This window comes from Physeter macrocephalus, chromosome 8 (genome assembly GCF_002837175.3).
Source record: "Physeter macrocephalus isolate SW-GA chromosome 8, ASM283717v5, whole genome shotgun sequence".
Classification (NCBI taxonomy): Eukaryota; Metazoa; Chordata; class Mammalia; order Artiodactyla; family Physeteridae; genus Physeter; species Physeter macrocephalus.
The window spans coordinates 46248888-46249394 of record NC_041221.1 but is presented as its reverse complement, the minus strand read 5'-3'; positions in this window follow the sequence as shown (position 1 = coordinate 46249394).

Sequence of the window (507 nt, the reverse complement as noted above, 5' to 3'; positions counted from 1 at the left end):
TTGTAGTATAGTCTGAAGTCAGGGAGTCTGATTCCTCCATCTCCGTTTTTTTCCCTCAAGACTGCTTTGGCTACTCGGGGTCTTTGATAGGGATTGCATTGAATCTGTAGATTGCTTTGGGTAGTATAGTCATTTTCACAGTATTGATTCTTCCAATCCAAGAACATGGTATATCTCTCCATCTGTTGGTATCATCTTTAATTTCTTTCATCAGTGTCTTATAGTTTTCTGCATACAGGTCTTTTGTCTCCCTAGGTAGGTTTATTCCTAGGTATTTTATTCTTTTTCTTGCAATGGTAAATGAGAGTGTTTCCATAATTCCTCTTTCAGATTATTCATCATTAGTGTATATGAATGCAAGAGATGTCTCCATACAAATTTTAAGATTTTTTGTTCTACTTCCATAAAAAATGTCATTGCTAATTTAATAAGGATTGGATTGAATCTGTACATTGCTTTGGGTAGTATAGTCATTTTCACAATATTGATTCTTCCAATCCAAGAACA